The sequence below is a fragment of the Martes martes genome (assembly GCF_963455335.1).
Source record: "Martes martes genome assembly, chromosome: 16".
Classification (NCBI taxonomy): domain Eukaryota; kingdom Metazoa; phylum Chordata; class Mammalia; order Carnivora; family Mustelidae; genus Martes; species Martes martes.
Window position 1 is genome coordinate 8,232,931 of NC_137904.1, and position 10,224 is coordinate 8,243,154.

General features: G+C 45.4%; 1 pseudogene across 1 annotated transcript; it reads right to left on the reverse strand.

Moving 5' to 3' along the window:
* Positions 1-8,627: 8,627 nt before the first annotated feature.
* LOC308357008 (KATNB1-like protein 1) lies at positions 8,628-9,529 on the reverse strand (annotated as a pseudogene). The gene has a single exon. The product of its transcript is annotated as a KATNB1-like protein 1 (transcript).
* Between the last annotated feature and the right edge of the window lie 695 nt (positions 9,530-10,224).

The window sequence follows — 10,224 nt, forward strand, 5'->3', positions numbered from 1 at the left end:
CCAAACGTGGCACACAGCCACCAGGTAAGCCTGCGAGTGGTGCCAGAAAGGTCCCAGCAGATGTCCTGGCAGAGAGGGTCGGAGAGACCGCCTCCCCTGAGGACGCAGGGCACGGGCAGGAGGCCAGGGTCGCCTGTTCACTGGACTTCCAACTCCTGAGGGCTGGCTACACTCTGTCTTGCCCACCCCTCTATGTCCCATGCAGAGAAACGTGCCCAGCAGATAGCAGGTCCTCACAACGTGCTAGTTGGCTGAAGGAACGATGAATGAGTGAGTTCCCAAGCACACGGCGCTGAACCAGCTCAGGGCTGAGCCCTCGGGACTCCAGTGCACTCTGGTGAGGGATCAACTAAGCCAGGCCACCTCGAGAACCCCCCCCCAACCAGCTGCCCTTCACGCAGACTCCTCTGGCTTCTCTGGGACTTCTTTACTCAGCCCTGCCTGATGGCCGGCCGGCCTCAGGGTGGGCCCCACCCCAATGCATGGGCTCCTGGGGTTCCCCGGACGGCTCCCTCCCCTCCCAGCCCCACAGCCTATTGGCCAACAAGCCCTCCTCATTCCATCTTCCATCCCCCTTCTGCCTTACAGCTAGCTCCCCACATCTCGGCAAGCCCTGCATCCTGCCCCACGTCCTTCCCCTCCAGCCGGCGGGCCCCACCCGGCTCTGCTGCACTAACAAGCAAGCCCCATTTCAGAGCCTGGAGGCACCATCACCTTCACCCGAGGCAACCACAGGATGGCCACTCTCCCGCCACAGGGCCCAGCGTCCAGGGAGGGGAAGTCCCATCTGGAACACAGCATTTTCACGGCAGAAACAGAAGCCAAGCCAGTGGTGGAAAAACTCAGTGCCTCCGGGATGGTTCCATAGCTGGTCCCCAAACGTGTGACACCCCTCCCTCCGTGAGAGGGGGTTAATGGCCCCGCTGAAGGTCAGCGGAACTGCTGGCCCGCTGCAGCCAGCAAACGTCTGCCTGGGCTTCCTGGAACCCCTGGGCTGTGGCTGCAGGGCCCCCGGGCGGCGTGCTGGCCTCCACCTGTGCCCAGGGGGCTCTGTCTCCACTGTCTGGGTGACCTGGACTTCCACCGCGGGAGAACGGGGTGCAGGCATTGCCTGAACCCTACACCAGCAACGGGCGTAGAAATGTGTGCAGGGAGGTGGGACAGTAGGCCCGCAGCGACGCTGGGACATACCACTCACCCCTCAGTAGACTGCAGCCTGGAAGTGGAAGACTGAGATTTAAGGGATGCCTGTGACCCCAGAAAAGGGGGGCTCCCCAACAACCCCGCCAGTCTCCCCTCACAGCACCCCTTCCCCTGCCTCTCACCTTGGGACACGCTGCCAACCTGCCAGGTCACGCACAGAGACTTATCACCAACCCATGTCGATGGCAGCACCCCTTCCCTCTAAAACCTGCTGCGGCTCCTGGTTCCAGTCGCCCGCTGCCGCTCCAGCATCTGGGGGCTCGGAACCACAGGGTCACGTCATTTCCCGTGAGTGTGGGTTGACGGGGTGAGGACACACGCACAGCGGCTGGCAGGGGTCGGGAGCACTCCTACAAGTTGGGTAGACATCCAGCAGGCGCCGCCTGCTGTCTGTCCTCCCCAGGGGCCTCTCTTTGCAGGTGGCCCTCCCCCCGGCAGCATGGCGGCAGGATTGCAGGGAAGTGAGAGCATGGAATGGACCCTCAGGGGCCAGCCCTGAACAACACGGTGTCGCTTCTGGCACATTCTGCACATCCGAAAAGACCACAGGGCAGCCGAATGCTACAGGGGGGGATGATATCCGTCCTCGGGCAGGAGGAACAGTGTGTGCCTTCGAGGAGGGGGACTCACAGGGGTCCATGCGGGGACGCCGCGTCCCATCACAAGCTGAAAACAGGGCGCTCGGTATCCACACACTACAGAGATACATTGGGTCATCTCGGGAGGGTCTGCACAGGTTTGACGCCAAAGTCACACACTCCGGAGGTCTGCCCAGGGAGACTTGGGATGGTGAGACGAGGTCCCACGGGGCTGTCCGGAGCTCTGTGGTGCCTTCCCTCTCCTCCCCCCGGGGAAAGGGGTTTCCTCCCTGGTCATCAGCCCAAGGCAGCCTTCCAGACCGACATGGACTGAGCGGGCTGGACCACACGGGCTGCGGCATGGCCACCCCACCGACAGCACACAAGCCTCCCGGGACCACCAAAGGGTGAGCAGGAACGTCTGCTGGTCAGAGGCCAGCTCTGGGTTGGGTGGGGGTGGATCCCATCAGAGTCTGCAGAGTGCACAGCGGGAAGCCAGGGCTGAGGGGCACCTGGGAAGGAAGGACCACCCTCCCATGCCAGGGTGCTGCCATCAGAGTCCCCGAGAATCCCCGAAGCGTCACAGAGAGACAGGACCAGCTTGGATGCAGCACACCCTGAGCCCCAGCCCCCGGGGCTGCCCTCCCTCAGCTCCCCCAGTGGTGGCGAGGGGGCGTCCTTGGCCCCCGTAGCCCACGCGACTGTCAGAGCCCATGGGACACCTGGCTGAAAGGGGGCTGGAGACGAGGTCGTTTGGAGCACTGCACGAGATTAACACTGGATGACCCAGAGCACCAACTCTTAGGGATGGGGGAGGGGACAGCTCTCTACCATTAAGAGCAATGGAAAGTCCGCCGGAGACCCACCTTGGACGACAATTCCTCAGGGCCAAGGAGCTGCGGGCAGAGTGGTCAGCGCACCGAGCGCACGCTTTTCTGGTCTGTCGTGGCCGCGGGGGCGTGGACTCTGGAGACTCTGGAGCGCGTCCGTCCCGCAGGCCGCAGGATCTAACCCCAGGTCTGCCACCGTAAGCCACGCGAAGGGAGGCGAAGTGCGCAGCCGCCCATGGCACCCACCAACGCGGGGCTCGCAAGGTAGTCACCGGGTTACCCATCGGCGGAGCTGTGAGGAGTGGGGTGTTTACAGCCCAGCGAGCTCTCTCAGCGCCTCGGCAGCTGGCCCGGGGGAGCAGGTGGAGGGGGAGCAGGCCAGGCCCCGCCGGGCGCTTCAGGGACACAGCGCTCCGCAGCGTGCCACGCTCCCTGTGAACACCTGGCGGACGTTTCCGGCTTACTTCAGGCACTTCCGGCATACTTCAGGCACTTCCGGCATACTTCAGGCACTTCCGGCGTACTTCTGACACTTCCGGCTGCGGCCATCCAACGCTGCCGCCGGGCCTGGGATACTTCCCGCACTTCCAGCCATGGCCCTCAGAGGCTCACAGCGGGCGCGGAGGCTCCGGCACTTCCACCCGCGACAGGAAGACAGGCTGCTGCTGCGGTCCTGCCATCTTCCTTGGCGGAAGGAAGGAAGGACGACAGAAGCCGCGTGGTCCCGGCCCTTAGGCTCTGGAAGGGCACGCGGGGCGGGGCGGCACCTCCGAGCATCCCCAGGCTCCGTGCCAGGCTGCAGCCCCGGCCCGTGGGCACACTCAGGGACAGAGGACTTGTGGCTGGACAGTCCGGAGGTGGGCGGCGGTTCTGAGCTGCATCGCGGCTCCCGGTTGCCCCCGGGCTCCGCCGCTTCTCTGGACAGCGGCCCTCGCCGCCGACAGCCGGCTGCGGAACGGAACCCCGGGCCGCTGCAGTGGGGTCTGCCCTAACGGGGCGACCGCATCTCTGGGCTGCACAAGCGCGGGGACCGACGCCCGCCGCACAGCTCACGGGGCTTCCGGAGCTAGGGGCGCTCACAGGGTGCGGGCGGGCGGGCTCCACTCCGGTGCTTGGCTGCTTCTGACGCGCCTCCCCTGAGCACGTGCGTGTCTGCTGTCTGCGCCTGCCTGCGCGCAGATGCTCGAGGCAGGGCTGGTCCACAGGTGACAGGGTTACTTTCAAACGACCCCCTGCTGGGTCGAATGGCCCAGGGCTGCAGGCCGAGGAAGATGCCGAGGACCCTCACCCCCTGCGTCCTTCTGAGTGGAGGGGGGGCAGGAGGCAGCAGAAATTTCATGAAACAAGTATTTCTGGCTTTTTTGTTTAATATGCATGGAGTGATCTTCCACCGAAGTGAAAGTTTTAAGTTAATCTTTAGTTCAGTTAGCTCAATTCCTTTTATTAAGTTGTTTTTATAATGAGAAATATATTTTTGCAACTTCAAAGACTATTCCGACATTAAGACTCATATAAACTCCCCCTTATTTTGGTTTCTGAGGATCTCTACAGCTCAGTCAAGGGCTGCCTGACAACATCATCTAGATGATGCTACTTTACTGCACATGCCGCCTATTTTTTCATGGAGATGACAACCTCTTATTATTTGAGGTAAGCAGGACACTAATGTCATTCTTAAATCCATGCCCCATTTGAGACCATAGCCACTTAGATGTCAAATATCCAGACATGTTGAGATACAAACAAATTTTACTTTACTCTTATGCCGTTCAGAACCAGCCTTGAACCAGTTACATTTACAGTGTCTCATTAGACACATTTCTTAATCTTTGAGACACAATATTTGAAATATTGATGCCTCCTTAAAGAAGGCACTTCCAAACTTGAGAAAAAAACAGAGGGAAGAAGAAAGGGAGTGAGAACAAAACAAATATATATTCTTTGTTTTCTGTATTTAATTCTAGTCAAAACAGATGGTGTCTCAGTTTAATACATGTCAATGATCCTTTACAATTCTGACCTGAAAGATGGCAAGAGGGCATCCTGGCAATTTAGGAACTTCTTTCTGGGATCCAGGATTATAGCATTATGCCAGAAGAAATAAATAGCTCTACTGATCTTTTTGTGCAGGAATTAGGAAGAGAAACAAAAACGTAGACAAATGACAGTCATAGTGATTTCTCTCAAATACTAATCTAAGGATGTCTTTAATATTGTGTATGTGTGTGTTTAATTTGGACACTCATATTAAATCCATCACCCCACAGGATGAGAAAATTAAAGAAATATTGGTTAAGGATTTACACATAATGTTAATGGGGTACTTGATATTTTACTGCCTGATATCCATGTGTTAAAAACCTGCTACTTAATTACTAGGAGCATATTTAAAGTTCTTTGGAGGAGAGACTACCACATGACTCTAAGATAATTATGGTGATTTTTAAAAAAATCACAAAATACTTAATGCCATTGCTTTATTCAGCAATTCAATTTTGAATTCTGTTGAGCTATATCAAAGTTATAGTTTTATGTATATTGACAGTCAATAAAAGCATTAGCACTGGTTCCCCCCCAGGCAGGACTAATAATTAGAATATAAACTAGCCCAATTTTCCAAAGACCTTCTTAATATCAAATGAAATAGAAGTCCTAAGTTGCATTCTGATTTCTATACTGAAATATAGTCGTACTGCATAGAAGTCAAAAATTTCTCAAATTAAAAGTTTATTAAAACTGACACAAGAAGAAATAAAAACCTTTATGAGTATATCTCTGAAGGAAATAAAGTTTGTATTAAAAAGAAAAAAAAACGCAAAACCAGACTCCTAACAAAGAAAGCTCCAGGTTCACATTGCTTTAGTGGTGAGTTTTAGCAACTACTTAAATAATGCTAATTATTGCAAGAAATAGTGTTAATTTTGCACTAATTATTTCAGAAAATAAATTAAATCCTCAAATCCAAAATTCAATTGTATATGAAAAATTAGAAAATAAAATATCACTAACAATATCAGAAAAGTAAAATAAAGATAATTTAAAGATATGTGCAAGACTTAGTTTTTGATATTTACAAATTAAAGCTGGAAGAAATTAATAAGGATATATATATGTATATATATACACACATATAGACATATGTAAAATGTTTATATATTGACTGTAGACAAAATACCTCCCAAATTATATATTAAATAAAATCCCTAATTGAAATGACAGTATAATGTATATATTTACAAAAGATTCTAAAGTGTATAGGGAAATCCAAAAACCCTAGGATATCCAATGCAGTATTTAAAAAGAAAAAAACTTTACATTAACTGATTTTAACACTTAAAGTGGAATGATCAAGAAAGTGTGTTATCGATGTGAAGATACACAAGTAAGTTGATGGAAAATATTAGAGAGTCTAGAATTAGGCTTCTTTTCCCACAAAGATTCCAAAACAAACAAAACACTTTTCATCAAATGGTACTGAAACAATGGGACATTTCTATGGAACAAGAAGAAAATGACCTTAAGTTTTTCATAGTCTACACAAAACTTAATTCAAATGTATGATAGAACTAAGCATAAAAGCTAAAACTTTAAGACTTCTAGAAGTTTTTCTGTTTTGTTTTAGGACACAGAAAGCACTGACCATAAGATAAAACACTGTGAAGTGAAATTCATCAACTGCAAGCCACAGACTAGAAAAAAAAAGTGTAGCTACAGATATATAGTGCAGACGCTACAGATAGGTATCGATATAGATTACAGATAGAGAATAGAGATGATAGAGGTAAAGGTAGAGATAGAGACATCCATCATACATAAAGATCTCCTGCAACCTAAATGTGTAAAGATAAATAAACCCAAAACCTGAGAACATTGACAAGAAGATATACAATAAGCAAATAAATTATGTGACATGATTAGTTATCAGAGTTATCAGGGAAACACAATTTAAAACCACAATTATATAACACCACTCACCCACTAGAAGAGCTAAGATTTTTAAAAAAGTGTTTTTCCTACTCAGTAGACTATGATTTAGATTAATCTACATAAAATTTAAGTTGATTTAAAAATGTTTCAATTTTTATTAGTGTGACTTCTAATACAATTTCCAATATAATGTCTTCATCGGAATTATCATCTGATGATATATTCTCAAGAGAGTTTAAGCCTAAGATTTTGGCACATAGTACCATATTTCAAAAAAATCCTACTAGCATGCTTAATTTAAAGAATTCCATTAAATTTAATTTAATGGAAAGAACAAATATTTGGGGGAAATCATCAGGCCCAAAAAGTTCTGGCCGATGAGCAGATTAAGTAGTCCTCCCCTACAAACAGCTCATGAGGCAGCTAGTGAAAAGAGCATGGATAACAGGGTCTGTGTAATAGGATTGTTAGAGTCTTTGGTCACGTGGTTCACTCTGAAGCACTCACACAGGTCCTAGATTTCAATTTCTCTTTGGTGATTCAGAATACTGATGATAGAACCAGTGGCTAAGTGGCTAAATAAAGTTATAATGAAGACTATTTATAACCAGAATCTTAGGCCAGGGATTTTAGCATCCCAAATCACTGCCATAAATTGGAGTTTGCTCCAATATAAATTTTGATTAAGAATTCAAAAAAAACCTAAGACATATTTACTATTTAATAAGTACCTTCAATGACCACTGACAAGACGACTTGGGACGGAAGTCAGGATACTGACTCACAAATACAGAAAACAGAAGAAAAATACCAAGCTAGAAAAGACCAGCAACCTCTCCCTCTCAAGCTAAATCTATATTCGTTTTTCACTGATTTAATAACGGAAATAAATGATATCCTCAGGAAAAGAAGCAGTTGCCTTCATTTGAAATATCATAAAAAAGGCCACTTATTTCTCACCAAATTTAATTGTATACATTATTTCTATCTATTCACTGTTAAGACACCTGTTAGATCTATTGCTGATTGAAGTTATAATACTATATAAAATTGGAATTAATTGAACATGACAAAAGGACAATCGTTTAGCAACAAATATGGGTTTTTTTTTAGAAATATTTAGTGAATTTACTCAAATGAAGAAAGCTTAAATGATACAGAACTGAAAATAGTAGGATTCTATATACAATAAAAAGTGAATATAAATTAGCTAAATCCGTGGACATTTCTAGTTCAGCAGTCATAGAAATACATATTCACCTTTTTCTTTTACATAGTAATAACACATACATACATGACACAATGATTCTGGCAAAAAGAAAAATCAGAGATACTAAAAGTATTCTCAAGTTTTAAAAATGGTACGGAATAGTTTTAACAACATTTTACATGAGCGGAAACCCCTGATTTAATTCCATGATCTTATCATGCCAGAAGCATGGTTGCTTTTAATTTTTTTAAACAGATATTGGTATCATACACATTGGCTTATTAATAATTAAGGCATTTTGTATACACAGTATCTCAGTGTGGACAAATTTTTAGTATTGATTATTTGCTATGACATTTTAAACTTGCAAAGTCTTTTCAAAATAAGAAAATAGCTGCACACGTTTAAGTGTTTTCTTATAAAAACAATCTTCACAAAAGTCACAATGATTGGTTTTTGTGATTCCTAGTAATAAGTCCTGTCTTCTTTCTGACATAGTATAAATTATATTCTTATGCAGGACTGCATTAAGACCCAGTAGTTCTTAAACAATGTTACCAAATAACCATATAAAACCCAAATGCAGCAAAGGCGAGCAATCTTCACAGTGCATTTTCACCTCTTTGAAGTTGAAGCTGCTCCTTTTGGATATTTATCCACTTCAATGTGAAGTAGATTGCTAGGGTTTCATTAGTGGTTTCGTATGTGGCTTTTTAAAGTAAAAAAAAAAAAAAAGGTTTGATCTCTTCCACAGTTCACAGTTCTCAGGTGAGACTTACTTCTTCCTTTCTTTCTTTCTTTCTTTCTTTTTTTTTTTTTTTTGAAATCTAGTCTGGGGACTTTTTGAATAATCAAATGCTCTTTAGTAGATGAAGTCTCTCAATGCAACTGTAATAAATAAGCATCTACGTCCTTGACTATATTACCAGTATATCCTGGGACCAAAGTAAGATGGTTTTCTTGTTCCCATAATCCACTTAATTGTTGTTTTAAAATCTGAATATTTCCATCATTTATAATTTCTCTTTTGGATGACAGTTCAGACCACCACCTTTTTATGACCGCTTGAAGCCAGTTTAAACCAACTATTATATATTCTTCAAACTTGCTTTTAAGTAAGCACTTTACTAGAGGCAACAAATCTACACAGCAGCCAAGTGAGATGTGTTGTTTTTCTTCCTGTAAACTCTTGGTGAGCACAGGAAGGCAATCCACAACAACTCCAAGGTCTTCTATCCTCACCAAATAAGCTCCAAGTTCACGTATACTTCTCTTTCTCCAGAATGTTAAAGCTACATTCAATCTCAAATTCCTGCTGAACAAAACTGTGCCATTGCTTCATGGTCCTGAGAAACCTCAGAAAAAACCCACTGTATTTTGATGATGGGCTTTCCGTCTGTGGAGAACCAGATCACCGGAGTTAATCAAGTCTGTCCGAGGATCACGGCGTAATTTTTCAGGCAGGTGACCTGCACGAGCCAGTTCATTTTCTTTATTTGCCATGTCACAGCCCCCACTTCTAGGGGACTGTCGTTTTCTGTAACAAGGATTTGGAAAAGGATGATGCACTTTCTTTCGGCGATAGATCACCCTACGCGGTTTATCTGGGCTTTTCGCAGCTTGTCCAACTGTCCTATTTGTGTCAGCAGCCAACTGTGTTGGAGATTTCTTAACCTCCTTCATGTTAGTAAAATTAGAGATCCTTTTTCTAGATCAGTGGAATGATCCTCAATATTATTACAAAAGCCTCGTTTTTTAACATTGTGGGCTTCAGATGCCATAATCTCTTAAATCCCGGCGCCTCATGGTCGCGCGGCGCCTCAGCCCAGCCCGGGCACGAACCAACAGCGCCCGGTAGCCCAGAAGGTCCCTCGGCTCCGGGCCGAGCCCCACTCCGAGCCGTTCAAACGCAGCCGCGCGCGCCAACAAATATGTATTTTTAAAACTTCTTCCCATTCAAGTTTTGTAAACTCTCTCGAGTTACATTTTAGCATTTATTTCTTGATCATGTTTTAATCTTTTGGTAACACAAGAGTATTTGAGAGGTGAAGATTTTGAGCTTGGCATTTTAGTACGCAATCAAGGAGACCACTATTTAATATTTATATTTATGTTCCAATAATGGCAAGAAATAACATATCTTCATATTCTTCTGTCAATATTACTTTAATTCCTTATAGCAAAAAGTAGCAGAGTCTTTCTTTACATTTTACAAGGTCAAACAATTTTATATCTTTTACTATAAATCTTATTTGATTATTAAAATGGAAATTGTATTTCATTTATAGTCCGTTTACATAGAGATATCCCTTCCTTTCTTTCTCCCTCCTTCCTTCATGCTTTCCACTCTTGCTCTTAACTGCATTCTAAAGCTATATATATGTATAATATATATATAATGTCATATATATGTATATACATATTTTCCCTCAACATTTAGAAACTATATAATATTTAAGGACAATAAAACACAAAT